This window comes from Myotis yumanensis, unplaced genomic scaffold (genome assembly GCF_028538775.1).
Source record: "Myotis yumanensis isolate MYYU_CA2020_CCGP unplaced genomic scaffold, mMyoYum1.0.hap1 SCAF_3, whole genome shotgun sequence".
In the NCBI taxonomy this organism is placed as follows: domain Eukaryota; kingdom Metazoa; phylum Chordata; class Mammalia; order Chiroptera; family Vespertilionidae; genus Myotis; species Myotis yumanensis.
Genome location: NW_027223754.1, coordinates 32926918 through 32944739, shown reverse-complemented (window position 1 = coordinate 32944739; position 17822 = coordinate 32926918). Strand labels below are relative to the sequence as shown.

The 17822-nt window shown below is 41.4% G+C and overlaps 1 pseudogene; it reads left to right on the top strand.

Annotated features, from left to right (window-relative positions):
* The first annotated feature begins 9133 nt into the window (after positions 1–9133).
* Positions 9134–9278, top strand: LOC139007905 (small nucleolar RNA SNORA48; annotated as a pseudogene).
* Positions 9279–17822: the final 8544 nt, after the last annotated feature.

Genomic DNA, 17822 nt, shown 5'->3' with positions numbered 1-17822 from the left:
AGAAAAGTATGCAACCCAGACACAAAAATAACTAAGCACAAGGCAAAGAGACTCTATCCATAAGCAAAGCCTTGTGATTTAATGGGGAAAAATTAAATAAACAAGACACTTGATTTGTCTAGAAAGGTAGCCTATCTAATAGCTATGGTTTTATGTATGAGCTAAAACATAGCTTGAAAATATATGGACAATGAAACTATAAAGAATTAACAAGCAGATTTTGAAAATATTCACAAAATTTCCTGTTAAAATAAAAAATATATATAGTAACTAAAATTTAAAACACAAGGGATGGGTTTAGTTGCAAGTTGGATACATTGAAGAATCAGGCTCTCCATCTGTCCTGCCATTTCTTGTTCTCTCTTTGTGTGCTTCATTACCCCATCAACCCTTCCACTACCATACAGGCTGACAGAACTCCTGTGCAGAAAGGAGGCGGCAGGAAACTGACTATGGAGATGGTCAGGAACAGGAAATGGGGTGAAAAAGAAGGAGGGAGAGAGAGTGAGAAGAGACATGAACACATGGAGATGACATGAATAATGGCCTAGAAAGGGGAAAAAAAAGGAAAGAAAAATTAGGGAAGATGAGTAGGCCACCAGAAGGAAAAACTGAATTATAGAAAAAAAGCTCAAAAAATCACAACTGCTCATGTCTTTTTCTAATATTCTCAACATGGTCATCTTTGAATAGAAAATTCTGCCCATCAAGGAAACACCACTCCAATAACACACAAAATCAACCACAATTAAAATACCATGCAGAGAATTTGCAATAGGGGGAGGGAAAGAATCTAAATTTCTAAATGTGGTAGTACTCCAGGGATGCCATCACAAAATACTGGCTGGGTGACTTAAAACAACAGGAAGTTATAGTCTCACATTCTGGAGAATGAAAAATATAGAAGTAACTGCATTGCATGGAAAAGATATATGATGCCTTGATTTGGCTTGACCCAGGCTCATCCTGATGTATTTGAAATAAAAATATTACATAGAAATTGTACAGCAATTTTTAAGTTAGCATCATCAAGCTCTGATAATCAGTAGATATGGTTATCCAAACAGCTACTTCACACATTCCTAAAGAATACTCTTCTTACATAACTTTTACTAGCATTTGTACCTCTTTGGGGCAATCCACCAAGGAGCCCCAGGTAGGTGGGCGGGACCTACCTCTTTGGGGCGATCAATCACGGGGCTCCCACACTGTGAGAGGGCACAGGCCAGGCTGGGGAACCCACCCCAAAGTGCACGAATTTCATGCACCAAGCCTCTAGTATATAATAAAAGCCTAAGCGACCATTATGGCAGAATGACCAGAACGACTGATCACTATGATGCGCACTGACCACAGGCCAGGCTGATGGGCCCCCACCCATGCACGAATTTGTGCACCAGGCCTATAGTATATATATAAATAATTAAACCCTTCAAGGATGCAAGCTATCTGTACAAACATGCCACCCAAACATATTCTTTATTTCCTGTCTATCTGGCATACAAACAAACCATTTCTCCATTATTTCAGGGATTTTTCTCGGTATGAATTCTCCCAAACTGCACCTCAATTCTATCCTGTTGTGGTTGCAAAAACATAAAAACTGTACAATTCATTTTTTTTTATTGCTTAAAGTATTACAAAGGGTATTACATATGTGTCCCTTTTTATTTCCCCGCCCTTGACAATCCCCTGGCCTCCCCTACCCCCCAGTGTCTTATGTCCATTGGTTATGCTTATATGCATGCATACAAGTCCTTCGGTTAATCTCTTACCCCCCTCCCTCCTGCCCCCCAACCCTCTCCGGCCTTCCCACTGCAGTTTGACAATCTGTTTGAGGCAGCTCTGCCTCTGTATCTATTATTGTTCATAAGTTTATAATGGTCTTTATTATCCATGAATGAGTGAGATCATGTGGTATTTTTCCTTCATTGACTGGCTTATTTCACTTAGCATAATGCTCTCCAGTTCCATCCATGCCGTTGCAAATGGTAAGAGTTCCTTCTTTTTTACAGCAGCATAGTATTCCATCGTGTAGATGTACCACAGTTTTCTAATCCATTCATCTACTGATGGGCACTTGGGCTGTTTCCAAATCTTAGCTATGGTGAATTGTGCTGCTATGAACATAGGGGTGCATAGATCCTTTCTGATTGGTGTTTCTGGTTTCTTGGGATATATTCCTAGAAGTGGGATCACAGGGTCAAATGGGAGTTCCCTTTTTAGTTTTTTGAGGAAACTCCATACTGTCTTCCATAGTGGCTGCACAGTCTGCATTCCCACCAGCAGTGCACGAGTGTTCCCTTTTCTCCACATCCTCTCCAGCACTTGTCGTTTGTTGATTTGTTGATGATAGCCAGTCTGACAGGTGTGAGATGGTACCTCATTGTTGTTTTGATTTGAATCTTTCGGATGATTAGTGACTTTGAGCATGTTTCCATATGTCTCTTGGCTTTCTGAATGTCCTCTTTTGAAAGGTGTCTATTTAGATCCTTTGCCACAATTCATTCTTTTCTAACATTTTCATATCATTCTTATGTCTAAAAGTATCTTGCTGGGTTAGTGAGGGACGACCAAACGAACAGCAGGCTACGTGGGGTGACCAGGCCGGCAGGGGGGCCGTGAGGGGCAACCAGGCCAGCGGGGGGAGGGGCAGTTAGGGGCGACCAGGCCGGTGGGGGGGCAGTTGCGGGCAACCAGGCCGGCAGTGGGGGCAGTTGGGGGCAATTAGGCTGGCAGGGGGATCAGTGTGGGCGACTAGGGTGGTGGGGGGGGAGCAGTTGGTGGTGACCAGGTCAGCAGGGTGGGCAGTTAGGGGCAATCAGGCTGGCAGGGGGAGGGGGGCAGTTAGGAGTGACCAGGCAGGCAGGTAGGTGAGCAATTAGGAGCCAGTGGCCCAGGATTGTGAGAGGGATGTCCGACTGCCAGTTTGGGCCTAAACCGGACATCCCCCACGGGGTCCTGGATTGGAGAGGGTACAGGCTGGGCTGAGGGGACCCCCCCCCCCATGAACTAATTTCGTGCACTGGGCCTCCCTCTACTTTTCTTATAATAAGCTTTGAAAGTACTACTATAGCTATGATTAGGTCTAGTACAAGTAATCAAGAAACATTTTCTTGTAATAAACTTTGAAAGTACCATATTTCAGAAAGTACGTTTCTGAGAATAAAAAGTTTTGGTTTGTGAATAACATAAGAAGGGGGTCAAGGATGGACTAAATCACAGAAACCAGCTTACTTGACAAGAGTATTGTGTTTTTCCCCAGAAAATCTTAGTGAAAATACCAAGTCCCTTTGCATGTTTTCTAATGTTGAAACCAAAGATTACAAGACTTTTTATCAGCAGCCAATTTTAGAGCATGTCAGTTTAAATAGATTTGACTTTACATAAGACGCCCAAAACTTATGCTGATTTTTTACCTTCTTCTTCCTTTCTTGTAACACAATTAAAAAGAAAAAAATACTCATACACACAGATAACAGTATGGTGATTACCAGAGGGAAAGGGGGCTGGGAGGAGGTGTAAGAGGATAAAGGGGGGATAAATGGTGATGGAAGGAGACTTGATTTGGGATGGTGAACACACAATACAACATACAGATGATGTATTTTAGAATTGTATACCTGAAATCTGTATAATTTTATTAACCGATGCCACCCCAATAAATTCAATAAACAAACAAAGCCTCTTGCTTTCTTCACAGTGATCAGAAAATGAAATACTATTTGGTGTGCCAGCTGTAACCATGGAGTTCTTAGCATGTCTCTACAAGGCTATTGGGAATTCTACAGAACTTTGGAAACAATACATGTTCGCAAAGTCATTACAGAAAAGAAAACAGATGGTTCTTTGGCTTGAATTCGTGCAGGCAATATTACGTGTTCAGTACAAGTTCAATTAAATAAAAATTACAATAGGATTTTAACTAAGAAATAACTGTCCAGACATTTTCTATTTTAGAAAAAGTAATTCTGGCTTTTATTTCACTTCCCCTTAGTCCCTCTCCCTGGTGAGAATATTTGGCATATGTCCATCTTAAGATACCACAACTTGAAAACACTTTATATTGTTCTGTCATGTTTTGAACTCTTAGTGTCTTCGATGTGGGAAAGCAACATTACTTGGTGATAAGGAGTTTGTACACTGGGGTAGGCAAGTTGTGTTCAAGTCCTCGAAAAATTAATCAATTTGTGCCTCAGTTTTCTTATGGTTCTGCATAGGGGATAATAACACCATTTACTTCATAAATTCTTTGTGAAAAGATAGTATTTGGAAAATAGTTCTGGAACCTAGGAAACAATCAAATTTCCATGTCTTTATAAATTGCTATGGGTTTGGACATACAGGCACAGAGCTATGCCATATATTCACTAGGTTTATTCTTCTTCAATGATATGGTTTTGAATAAATAGAATACTAGTATAAACCCATCTATCTAAATTGTTCTCTTGAATGATTCTTTACTCTGAGACCCAGTGTCTTGAATGTAACTAAAAACAAATGTCTCCAAGGAAAATGTGGGGTGATAATGAAGTGAACTTTTTAGAAATGAGCTACTTAAGATTTCTGCACACTTTCTAGACGCATTGGGACTTGGGTATATGTTTTGCCTCCCATAGTGTCATTATTTGGAGAAATAAAAATCATAGATAATAACTTGTTAATTGTGAATAAGGTGATGTTTCCATGCAATTATATGTTTTGTCCTATGTTCATACAGTATTATCGATGATAAGCTTTGTGAGTGTATGTTAGAAATTAGAGGTTAAGCGACTTGCTATATCAAAAAATTGACTATAAAACCAGAATAACAGTAAGAAAGAGCTACTTTTCCCTATTTTTAATACACGAACTATAACAGAGAATCATCCTGAAAAGCTAGGTCCTATAGACCAGAAGACTGAAATTGCCATGTCCATAACTGGCTACTTAAAAGGATAAAGGAGATTATCCATGTTACTTTCTTTTTATTTTATTTTATTTGTGTTGCTTTCAAGGGAAGCTCTTTGCAGGTCTTTTTCCGCATTGATTTTAGAGACAAGCTTTTTTTAGCAGCACACACACATACACACACACACACGCACATAAGCACACACACGCAGACCAGGTCAAAAAAGCCTTTTCAATTATCTGCAGTAATTACAGTGGGACTTTTGTACTTCATGTTTCCATTTTCTGAAGAACAGGGAGGATTTGGAAGAGCTGGTAAGTGAAAAGCACATTAATTTTATATAGTGCCTCAAGACTGCTCAACATGAAGCCTGTTTCCAGAGATTGATTTCCTCTTTTGTATTTACTTTTTTGAAATGGAAACATGCAATCATGAATTCTAGCTCCAATATAGCAAAGTAAGTTCCATTGGAAGATTTTGCTGAAATGGTTAAGCCACAAATACCATTTTTTAAAAAAATGTTTTATTAAAGTATAGTTGACACACAATATTATATTAGTTTCAGGTGTACAGCATATTGATTTGACATTTATATACCTTATGATGTGATTATCCCAATAAGTCTAGTAACCATCTGTCACTGTGCAAAGTTATTACAGGTTTATTGACTATATTCCCTGTGCTGTACACTACATTCTGTGGCTTATTGATTTTATAACTGGAAGTTGTGCTTCTTATTCCCCTTAACTTTTCACCCATCCTTCCCTCTCACCTCTGGAACCATCAGTTTGTACCCTGTATCTATAAGTCTATTTCTGTTTTGTTTTGTTTGTTCCTTTGTTTTGTTTCATTTAGATTTCACATATAAATAAAATCATACAGTATTTATCTTTCTTTGTCTGCCTTATTTCGCTTAGCATAATACCCTCTAGGTCCCTCCATGTATGTCAATATTTTTTATTGCTGAATAATATATATATATATATATATATATATATATATATATATATATAATTTTCTTTATCCATTCATCTATCAATGGACACTTAGGTTGGCCCCAAACACCTTTTAACCATTATCATGCCTACCAGAATTCTAGGTAAAATTTCAAAAAATTATTTAATGGTCATACTCACAGCTCCCTCACACTGTTCCATGTACATGAGAAGCAGAATAATACAAAGAATTTATGTTGCACAGAAACGGGAAAAAAAGGAGTCTGTGTTTTCCTTATGAGGTAGTCCATAATTGAACTCTAGTATACATTGAACTCTATACATTTTTAGTAATGTTTCTAAAACTCATAGCTATTCCAAAATCAGCTTTAAACTTCTGACCATAAAATAAGCCATAATAACCAATTCTTACGGCCCCCGTGAGGTAGGGACGACCCCGGTGAGGTTGAAATGGCCCCCGTGAGGTAGGGATGGCCCCAGTGAGGTTGAAACGGCCCTGGTGAGGCTCAGACGGCCCTGGTGAGGTTGAGATTACTCCAGTGAGGTTGGGACAAATAAAGGGGACCAGTATGGACTGATGAACAGGGGTAGATACAGAAGCAGAGCAACATTGAACAGAATGTTAAACTACAGTGGGAAGCCTGGGGAGGGTTGGGGGGGGGCGATTAAGAGACCAACTGAAGGACTTATATGCATGCATATAAGATTAACCAATGGACACAAGACACGGGGCGGGGGGGGGCGGGGGGTAGGGGCCGGGGGAATGTCAAGGGAGGGAAAAAAGGAGTCATATGTAATACTCTTTGTAATACTTAAGAAATAAAAATTATTAAAATATAAAAAAAAAAATAACCAATTCTTGCATGCAAAATATCATGGAATATAGATAATAATCATTGCATCATATACTTCTCCATAATCACAATGCTTCCCAGTTTTCAATATGACAGAAAAAAGACATTTCTTGGAATAGCTTATATCTGAGCCATTAAATTAAATTATGTTATGTTATTAAAAGTGTGTAACACTAACTATTCAGAGACATGTCTCTGTCTTTTATGCTAGTCCACTCTTTACCTCTAGCATTTGGTCAGTTACCATTTAAGTCTTCTTACCAGTTTATGGCTCCAACAGATTCTACTCTAGCTAAGCTTGATCTTAGCTCTGATTCTCTGTTTTTGCCTATTTGTCTAGATTTTGAGGTGGCCATTCTCACTCTGACCTCAGTTCTCTAATGGGCCCAAGAAAAGTCATTGTTTTCTTTTATTTTAACTTTTTTTAAAATATATTTTTAATGATTTCGGAGAGGAAGGGAGAGGGAGAGAGAGGTATAAACATCAATCATGAGAGAGAATCATTGATTGGCTGCCTCCTGCATGCCCCCAACTGGGGATCTAGCCCACAACCCAGGCATGTGCCCTTGACAGGAATCAAACCCAGGACCCGTCAGTCCACAGGCTCTGAAGGGTCCTGGGTTTGATGCTCTATCCCAGTGGTTCTCAACCTGTGGGTCGTGACCCCTTTGGGGGTCGAACGACCCTTTCACAGGGGACGCCTAAGACCATCTGAAAACACATATATAATTACATATTGTGTTTGTGATTAATCACTATGCTTTAATTATGTTCAATTTGTAACAATGAAATTGGGGGTCACCAAAACATAAGGAACTGTATTAAAGGGTCGCAGCATTAGGAAGGTTGAGAACCACTGCTCTATCCACTGAGCCCAACTAGCTAGGACTCTTTTAACTTTTTATTATAAGGAAAGGATTTCCAAGATCTTTACATGAAGAGCTGAAACAAGAAATCCTACAACAATGCTTTCATATTTAAATATTCGTGTAATGCACCACATTAAGAGAACAATGAAGATAGTTACCTAAAGATGCAGAAAGAGCATTGAACAAAAGTAAACAACCTTTTCTAATAAAGCATTGTTAAAAATACCCTCAGCAAACTACAAATTAAATGGAATTTCCTAAATCTGATTAAAAGTATATATACAGAAAACTACAACTAAAGTGCAATATGGAATAGTAAGCATATTTTCCATAAGGTCAAGTATAAGGTAAGAATGTCCACTCTAGCTACTGCCATTCAACAATCTATGGTGAGTTAAATATTTTTAAAAGAATTATTTCTGAAGTGAATTTTTTATGTTTATTAATATTTAAATATCAACCACACTTGAATAGAAATACTATTGCTTTTAGGTTTTTTACCATGCTTAATCCTTCTCAGGTGAAAATATTCTATATAATAAAAGCTTAATATGCTAAGTGTCCAGTCGATTGGTTGGCCCTTCAACCAATCAAAGCTTAATATGCTAATGATCTGCTAAGGCTGCTCAACCACTCGCTATGACATGCACTGACAATAAGGGGGCAGACGCTCTGACCCACAGGTTAGCTTGCTGCTGGGGTCCGGCTGATCCAGACTGAGCTAGACGGGCCAGACACACCCTGGAGCCCTCCCATGGTCCCTCCATGGCTGGCCAACCTCCCGCATCCCTCCCCAGCCCCGATCATGCATTGGTCGGGTCCCTTGGCCTGGCCTGTGCCCTCTCACAATCCAGGACTCCTCAGGGGATGTCGGAGAGCCATTTTCAGCCTGACCCTGCAGGCTAAGCCGAGGGACCCCACTGGTGCACAAGTCATGCACCGGGCCTCTAGTTTTTAATAATGTTCACTCTATCTCCTAGGAGAGATCTCTTGTCTCTAGGATATATGATTATATTTCCTCTTCTTCCATTATATAAATTGACATTTGGCCAACTGATCTCTCCATATAGAATTTTTCTAAGCTTCTCTCTTTTTTTACTTTCACTTCAATATCCCATTATTGACAAGAACAAAATCTGAATAAAGGGAAATATCTTTAAAGTAAACTATCCAGTTGGGGAAACATGTGCCTCATAAAATCTATATTATAATGACTATATGAATCTTAGACTTATATTAAGAACACATAATTTTTTATTAAATAATCCACATATTTTATGAACATTTTGTTTTCCTTGAGACATCTTTGTTTCAATTTACATTTACTCATGTCAAGGACTGGAAACATTTCCTAACCCCGCCCCCCCCCCCCAAAAAAAAATCCATGTTCATTGATTTTTAATTAAAGACCACTGATCTACCTTTAGATAAAGATAATATACTAATGAAATGATTAAACATTCTTAAATTAAGTTTTTTCTGTTTTTTTCAGAATTCAAAATAAAAATTTATTGTTTTATGAGTCAATATGAAAGTTTCACCATTTAAAAGTTACATAAAACAACCCCCTGGCAATGGACAAGGAGACACCTGATTGGTGGTGTTGCTCTTATATCAGTCAGGGGCAAAGCAGATGTACAGTCCTTAGTTCATCCTAGCTTGATGCCTGTGTCGGTGGCCAGAGCTGTTTCATGCCTGAGGCACATAAAAAAAAAATAATAAAATAAAATTAAAATTACATAAAATAAAACTGAAAACATATTAAATACTAGAGGCCCAGTGCATGAATTCATGCACAGGTGGGGTCCAGCCAGCCTACCCCAATCAGGGCCAATCGGGCCAGGGCCACCAGGCGGAGGGGCCGCAGGTGATTGATGGGCCAGCCCCGCCCCTTGGTCAAACTCCCAGTTGAAACCCTGGTCAAATTCCTGGTCGAGGGGACAATTGGCATATTAGCCTTTTATTATATAGGATAGAGTTGACAAAAGGGGCGTATCTTATATTTACCAGTATACTAAGATTATAAAATTTAGATGCTTTAGAAAAAACCACAATGGAAGAAAGGAGATTAATATGATACAGAGATATATATAACATGAAACAGTTGTATATAAGCCTAGTAAAAGGGAATATCAACTATGAAGAAAACTACAAGTTTAAATATATAATAATATTATCTAAATTGATAAGAAATGCTAATATAATTTCAGAAGATTAATTTGTAAAATTCATGAGGATACAACTTACATAAATAGAAAAATAATAAACATGTATATGGAAAAACATGTTTGTTAAAAGAGCTAAGCAAGGATATATTTTGTTAATAAGAGATGTAGATTATAACTGATTTGAAGTAAACTTTTGGCATATTGACAAGGCATTTAAAAACGCTAGTGACTCAGATGGTCTCAAATTTTGCTAAAAAATAGTATAAGGTCATTCCGATAATTTAAAATGTTAGGACCATACTCATTAAGAGATATAATTTTCATGCTGTTTAGTAACCTCATAGCCTGTAATTAATTCAAAAGAAGTATTATTTTTTTTTTCTCTCTGCTTTTCTTTATTTTCCCTATTTTTTTGCATGTGTGTTTTCTTTTTTTTTTCTTTTTTTTTCTTTTTTTTTTTTTTTGCTAAAAGTATTACAAAGGGTATTACATAAGTGTCCTTCCCCGCCACCCCCCCCCCCGCCCTTGACAAACCCCTGCCCTTCCTTACCCCCCAGTGTCTTATGTCCATTAGTTATGCTTATATGGATGCATACAAGTCCTTCGGGTTAATCTCTTACTCCCCTCCCTCCTGTCCCCCAACCCTCCCTGGCCTTCCTACTGCAGTTTGACAATCAGTTTGAGGCAGCTCTGCCTCTGTATCTATTATTGTTCAAAAGTTTGTAATGGTCTTAATTATCCATGAATGAGTGAGATCATGTGGTATTTTTCCTTCATTGACTGGCTTATTTCACTTAGCATAATGCTCTCCAGTTCCATCCATGCTGTTGCAAATGGTAAGAGTTCCTTCTTTTTTACAGCAGCATAGTATTCCATCGTGTAGATGTACCACAGTTTTCTAATCCATTCATCTACTGATGGGCACTTAGGCTGTTTCCAGATCTTAGCTATGGTGAATTGTGCTGCTATGAACATAGGGGTGCATAGATCCTTTCTGATTGGTGTTTCTGGTTTCTTGGGATATATTCCTAGAAGTGGGATCACAGGGTCAAATGGGAGTTCCATTTCCAATTTTTGAGGAAACTCCATACTGTCTTCCATAGTGGCTGCACCAGTCTGCATTCCCACCAGCAGTGCACAAGTGTTCCTTTTTCTCCACATCCTCTCCAGCACTTGTCGTTTGTTGATTTGTTGATGATGGCCATTCTGACAGGTGTGAGATGGTACCTCATTGTTGTTTTGATTTGCATCTCTCAGATGATTAGTGACTTTGAGCATGTTTTCATATGTCTCTTGGCTTTCTGAATGTCCTCTTTTGAAAAGTGTCTATTTAGATCCTTTGCCCATTTTTTTATTGGATTGTTTATCTTCTTTTTGTTAAGTTGTATGAGTTCCCTATAAATTTTGGAGATTAGGCCCTTATCAGATATGATGTTGGCAAGTATGTTTTCCCATGCAGTGGGTTTTCTTGTTGTTTTGTTGATGGTTTCTTTTGCTGTGCAGAAGCTTTTTATTTTGATGTAGTCCCATTTGTTCATTTTCTCTTTAGTTTCAACTGCCCTAGGAGCTGTATCAGTGAAGAAATTGTTTTGGCATATGTCTGAGATTTTGTTGCCTTTGTATTCTTCTAGAATTTTTATGGTTTCCTGTCGTACATTATTATTAAATATGAAAAATGCATAAAAGCAGAAAGATTTTATAGCATTTTAACGTAGTTAAAAATCAGAACAAAATGACTGTTTAATGTGAAAATTATTTATATTCAGTAAGATGGTATTTAAAATGATAATTGAAAAGTTAAGATGGTTAAGAAAATATAATCCTAATATATAAAGAGCCAGGGTCCATCACAACCTAAACGACTGGACAGACAACCAAACAGCAGGCTACGCGGGCGGGAGTCAGTCCTGGATCCCGGCCACGGCGGTGGTGGGAGTCAGTCAGTCCTGGGTCTCGACAGCGGCAGCGGCGGGAGTCAGTCCTGGGCCCATCACCAGTTAGACAGCATCTCAGGGTGGGACCATCACCTCAGCCAGAACTCAAGATGGTCACCTGGCCTGGTTTGGCCCCTCCTCAGAGGCAGCCCCTTTCCTCCATGTACACTGCAGAGGACACACAGGGATGCCTAAGACACTGGAGCCATAGTGCCCCATCCCTACCCTACTCCCCTGGCCTCCACCTGTGGCCCCCACAGTAGGGTATGTATGAGAGCCCTTCCCCTGCTACCTCTCACCACTGTCTCTGGCCATCCCTCAGCACACAGGCATATCCGCTTTCAAACCTGCCCTACTCACTTCCTCTCACCCCCCTCCAGGGCCTCTGCTCTGGATGGGGCCTTGGGAATCCAGGGCTCTGGGGTTTTACAACAGAGCTGGGGTGGGAAAGGGTAAACAAAGATGGCTGATATGGCCACCCACCTCTGCCTCATCTTGACCAATTAGTTCAGCCTCAGAATGTGGCACTCAGAGGGGATACCTACTTCCCCAGCAATGGCTCTAGGCTAGGGCCTCGGCCCCAGTGCCAACCTCCTCTCCTCATTGGCCCTCCCCACAGCTGGTGCTTGCTGCAGCTCTGTGTGCCTTACTTAACCACCCCTTCTTTCCCTGTTCCTACAAAGGAGGCTGCATCTTTGTATGTTATATTCATATAAACTTTGTAACATTTTTGAAAAAAAAAAAAAGATGACCAAGAGAATGCTGCAGTCAACAGAGTCCAGCTCAGGAGAACAGAGAAAAGGGAGAATTCCATAAGTTGGCTGATGCCAAGATATTTCTGAGTGACTGCCTGGCATGTGACAGTTGTGTGACCACAGAGGAAGGAGTCCAAGTTTCTCAGCAGAGCACCATGTTCTGAACCTTTGCTTTGGTTTTCAGAATTCCCTGCTCCCCATCTGTTGGCTCCGTCCCTCTGAGGGACACTGTGGTCATCACATGGGTGCAACTGAAATATTGTATCTTGAGAGGATTGCCCCAATGTGCGTATCCTTTTATCTGAAAATGAAAAAATCCCCTAGAATAAGAATGTATACAGACTACTGTCCTTTAGGCTTTAAAAAAAAACAAAAAACCCGGAAGTATCCTGCGAAGAGCTGAGACATGGTTCTGTCCACGCACCTCAGAGAGATTGGATGAGGAAATGGCCCGGTTTGGCCCTGACTTTACCCACTTATGTTACTTGTGAAGGTGTCTTTGCCACAATGTGAATTAACTGCCACCTTTTGGAATAGGGGCTCATACAAAAGTCTGAATTCCCAACTTTTCTTGAAACAGATCTGTGTTCTGCAGCTGTGGCCACTGTCCTGAGACCAGGTCCTGTTGACCAGGTCCCGTTGCTGGGAGTCGGGGCACTGGAGTGGAGGTGTCCCTCCCTGCCCCCTCACTGTGCCCTTTTACATTCAGGGATTGAGCTGAAGTTACTTTGGGGGAGGCCTGGCAAGGGTGACAGGTGTCACAGATGGAAGGATGGAGAATGGAGAGGCAGACACCCTGCTCGGTCCCTCCCTGGGTGGGGTCAAGCAGATGAAGGCCAGCCAGCCTGCCCCACAATTGGGTGAGATAGCATCCTCTGTGTCCACCTCTCACTCCGTGGGCCTGGCCACTCCCCTCAGCTCTGGGCAGCCCTCTGCGTTCCATGACAACATGCTCTGCCCTCACATGCTGCTCGCCCTAAATGAGAAAGAAGAGAGCAGTTGGCCCACAGACAACTACACAGGAAGATAGGGCTCATGGCTGGCGAGCACAGTGGCAGTGGCGGGAGCCTCTCTTGCCTCCATGGAAGCACTAAGGAGCAGCGAGCTGAGTGGTAAGGAGCAGCAAGCAGGCAGGTGGTAAGGAGTGAGGAGTCCCGGACTGCGAGAGGGATTTTCAACTGTCTGCCTCAGGCGGGCATCCCCTGAGGGGTCCCGGAATGTGAGAGGGTGCAGGCCGGGCTGAGGGACCCCTCCAGTGCATGAGTTTTGTGCACCGGGCCTCTAGTCATGATATAACAATAGGCAAAATGTTTACATAAGACCAAGTCAATAAAAAAAGATCCTATTTGGCCCTACATTAAAAATATATCAGCAGTGGGAGGAAAAAATGGCGGAGGCTTAGACGGACGTGTTGGTGCTTTATCCCGGAGCAGATAGGGGCGAGCAGCTGAAACGGGTAACAATCAGCCCGATCAAGCTGGGGAGGTTCAGCTGAGAGACAGTCTGTAGCCAGGAAAGACAGAGAACTCCTAAAAAATGCGATGGTTAGAGATTGAGGCTCAAACCTCCCCCTGGGCGCCAGCGCAGCGGCGAGACCGCGCCATCTTAGGTAGCTGTTACCGGCATCCAGAGATCGGCTACTAACCCGGCGGCTACTAACCCGGAGGCAACGACTCGCAAGCAACGTGACTGTAAGAGCCCAGAGGAGAGCTGCACCCCTCCACGGAAAGGTTAGACTTACCCCAAAGGTGCGGTTTGCAGTTCAGGTTGGAGCGAGGAATGCCCGCGCGCGTGCGCGCGCGCGCGGGCGCAGGGGGAAATCTACCCCCTCCAAAATCCGCGCCCATAGAGGCCAGCGTGACCCGCAAGTGGGGAGGGCTCCCGCAGGGCTGCTGCCAGAAGGTAACACTATAAATGAGCCCATAGTTGGACTGGATGCAAAAGGGCGGCCGCAGAGTTTCCCTGATAGCCGGCTACTTGTCGCCAGGGGCTTGAGCGCGCGCAGACATTCTGCGCAGACATCCCGCGCAGTTCTGGAGGGTGGAACCCTGTGAGTTCGAACAGCTTCCCAGGCTCTTGTTTGCACACTTCCTCTTACTTCTGTGAGTTTGATTGTTGGCCCAGTGCATGTGATTGCCCAGTTGGGGTCACTAGCAGAGCTTGTAGGGGAAGACTGTTTTTGGGTAGCCTGGGAAACAGAGCTGGGAGTGGCGCCTGGGGAACCAACTCTGGGCGGAGCTGGTTCAGGTACAATAGAGAGCTTCTGGACAGAGAGAACTTTTAGCCTCGGAGGTCAATCCAGACAGACTGCCACCCAGAGGCAGAGCCACGAACTAACTCTTCTGTAAATACAGATAAGGCAATAAGGGGATTTTACGGCCGGCCTTAAAATCAGGACTGTGGCTTACACCACGGAGGAACAGTGTAACGGAGGAAAATTCAACATTCTCCTGAATTCCGGGCGTGCCAATAAGAAGAGTAGAAGATCTGAAGCACCTGCATTACTGCACATTTTTATTTTTATTTTTTTAAATTACTTTTTCTCCTTTTAACTAAGAAAACATTTTTTTTTCTTTTTTTCTTTTTTCTTTTTCTCCATCACCTGATTTTGCCCTTTCAGCTGCTACATTTTTATTTTTAACTAGTATTATTACCGCTACCATTTTACCACTCTTTAAAGTGTCATTTTATTTTGTCTTTATTTTATTTTGGGACTAATGTTCTCCATTCTATTTTCATCGTTCCTTTAGCAACATTTTTCTCTACCTCAATTTGCCTCTGTGCTAAACAATCTCCCCCACTTTTTCCCTTTTGCTGTCCTGTTTCTCTTACCCTACTCCAGCTTTTGATTTTCCCTACTCTTTTTACCCCCTGTCAAAATTTAACCCTGCTTATATATCCTACGTTCAATCCCCTGTTCTAAATCCTTATACACCTTTCCCTTATCTTCCTTCACTATCCAATTTTTTTTTCTTTTTTTCTCTTCTTCTTCTTCTTCTTTTCTCTCTCCATTGTTTTATTGTTGTTTGCTTGATTGACGAGTATATTGGGTTTTTTTTTTTTTAGGATTGTTTGTGAGGTTAGACTGCTTATTCTTTTCATTTTCCTGCCCCTCCCTCTCCCCCCCTCCCCCCCGGTTATTTCTGTGCTTCTGTTTCCCCTTGCGTCACTTGATATTATTGGTTGTTTGTAGTTTGTATTCATCTCCAGGAATCTGTTGCTGTAATTTGTTGGTATTAGTGGCGGACCTATAGGAGTTTTCTCCTCTTATAAATAGTCTCTTCCCCTTCTATACTTCATTCTCTTTTCTCTCTTACTTTTTTTTTTCTTTTCTTTTCTTTTTTTTTTCCTCCTCTTTTTCCCCTCCCTTTTTACAATTTCATTTTTGCACTCCTTTTTTTCTTTCTTTCTTTTTTCTCTTCTACCTTTTTCTCTTCTTTCCCCCTTATCTCCCAACTCTCTTAGCTCGGGTGGCCACCTTTATTTGAGGTTAGTAATATCGTAAATACAATAGTGTTCAGTGCCTGGTACGTTGTGCCTTGTTGTGTTGTATTTTGTGCCTTTAAATCAACGCAGCAGATTCAAGCAACAGCGGCCTCCTGATCACCACACGCTCTGCCTGGGGAACAGTTGCTGTGTGTGAAGCCTCCCTCCACCAGCCAGAAGAGCCACCACAGCTGTGAACAGCACCCACCAGAGGCTCTGCTATCAACAGAGGAGCCGCTGCTACCACAACCGCCCAAGGAGCAACCACAGCCCAAGGAGCCACTGCCACCCAGGGAGCAGCCACTGCCACCCAGGGTCCAGCCACTGAACGATTCAACAACTAGTCATGTCAGTGAGATCAAACATGGGTAGACAAAGAAATCCCCAAAGGAAAGAAAAGGAGGACTCGCCAGAAAAGCAGCTAAGTGAGACAGAGATATGCAACATGACGGAAAAAGAATTCAGAATAAGGTTCCTAGAGTACATGCACCACATGTTCAAGAAGCAAGAAGAAACAGATGAAAAACTCAACTACTTATGCAAGAAGCTAGAAGAAACAGATGAAAAAATCAACAACTTAAGTAAGTCCCAAGAAGAAATGAAGAGCGACATAGCTTCAATAAAAAACTCCATTGAAAGTATCAACAGTAGACTGGGAGAAGCGGAGGACCGAATTAGTGAATTAGAAGACAAGGAAGCAAAACACACTCAAACTGTACGGCAAATGGAGAAAAAAATTAAAAGACAGGAGGAGAGCCTAAGGGAGCTTTGGGACAACATGAAACGAAACAACATACGAATAATAGGGGTGCCAGAACAACAGAAAGATGAACATGGATTAGAAAACCTATTCGAAGAAATAATATCAGAAAACTTCCCTGAGGTGGGGAAGAAAAAAGTCACACAAGCCCAGAGAGTCCCAAACAAGGTGAACCCGAAAAGACCCACACCAAGACACATCATAATTACCATGGCAAATGTTCAGGATAAAGAGAGAATCTTACAGGCTGCAAGAGAGAGACGGAAAGTAACATACAAGGGATCTCCCATTAGATTATCAAATGATTTCTCAACAGAAACACATCAGGCCAGAAAAGAATGGACGGAAATCTACAAAGTGATGCAAAGCAAAGGACTGAATCCAAGAATACTCTATCCAGCAAGGCTATCATTCAAAATTGAAGGGGAAATAAGAAGCTTCACAGACAAAAAAGGGCTAAGGGAGTTTATCACCACCAAGCCAGCCATGCAAGAAATGCTAAAGGGACTGGTGTAAAAAGAAGAAATATCAAGCTCAGGAAGAAAACAGCCACACACACACACACAAAAAGAAATGGCTACAAACAAGTACCTTTCAATAATAACTTTAAATGTAAATGGACTAAATGCTCCAACCAAAAGACATCGAGTGGCTGAATGGATAAAAAAACATGACCCATACATCTGCTGTCTACAAGAGACCCACCTCATTAGAAGGGACTCACACAGACTGAAAGTGAAGGGATGGAAAAATATCTTTCACGCAAATGGAAAGGAAAAGAAAGCTGGGGTAGCAATACTTATATCTGACAAAATACATCTCAAAGTGAAGGCCATAACCAGAGATAAGGAAGGCCACTTCATAATACTAAAGGGATCAATACAACAAGAAGATATAACCCTGGTAAACATATATGCACCCAATGCAGGAGCACCCACATACATAAGAAAACTTCTGGAAGATATCAGGGGAGAGATCGACAACAATACAATCATAGTAGGGGACTTTAATACACCACTGACATCACTGGATAAATCCGCTAGACAAAAACTCAGCAAAGAAACAGCAATCCTAAATGACTCACTAGATCAGATGGACTTAATTGACATCTTCAGAACACTTCACCCCACAGCTGCGGAATATACATTC